Below are 876 nucleotides of genomic sequence, written 5' to 3'. Positions count from 1 at the left end.
CTATTTCTATTTCTGTTATAGCATTGACCACGCATATATTATCATTACTGTTATTGTATTTGTTCCTGCCTTGGGGGATCTTGCCGTGTGTTCCACACGCTGACGTACTCCTATTTTCTGGGTGTACGTCAGATTTAGGAGATGAGCAGCCTCAGTTCGGAATCGTACAGGAGCCAGAAGATTCTTAGCAGGAGTGTCTCGCAGAAAGAGTAGAAGAACCAACTGAAGCGTAGTGATTTTCTTCTGTAGTAGTAGTTGGATATTAAAACTCTTTCACCGCACTTTTCTTTAGTTTGATGATATATTTAGTTATTTTATTTCCTTTTATTATGGACTATGTATTTCTTATTTCCTAGTTGAACTGTTGTTGTAATAAGGGTACGTTTGACCCATATTTTATGTCTGGGATGATTTACCATTGATGATATGTCTATTTTGTGATATGTATTATTTTATTCCTGGGTTGTCTTTATATTCTTGCTATGTGTGATCGGGGACCTGTGACTTCGTTTGTATTTCTTGACGCTTAGCGTATTAGATTGAGAAGACGGGGTCTAGCACTTATCTCAATCTAATACGTCACGGGCTTGTTCACGTTCCGGTTCCCGTGTATTTTGGGAAGCGGGGCGTGACAGGTTTTAGTGGTGGCCCATGCAGGTCACGGTCCCGAGTCCTCACTAGTAAGAATATGGTAGACAATTTAGATACATATCATATTTCATCCGTAAGACTACAATTAAGTTCTTATATTATTATTTTAGACTATAATTAATTTCTTATACTATTTTTTAATAACTATGTTTTAGTTCCTATTTTCCAAATATATTATTTGATTTTAACCTTAATTTTCTTTTTGATCCTCGTTCCTTTAGAATC

This window comes from Asparagus officinalis, chromosome 1 (genome assembly GCF_001876935.1).
Source record: "Asparagus officinalis chromosome 1, Aspof.V1, whole genome shotgun sequence".
In the NCBI taxonomy this organism is placed as follows: Eukaryota; Viridiplantae; Streptophyta; class Magnoliopsida; order Asparagales; family Asparagaceae; genus Asparagus; species Asparagus officinalis.
The sequence above is the reverse complement of the archived record's forward strand: the minus strand, read 5'-3'. Positions refer to the sequence as shown.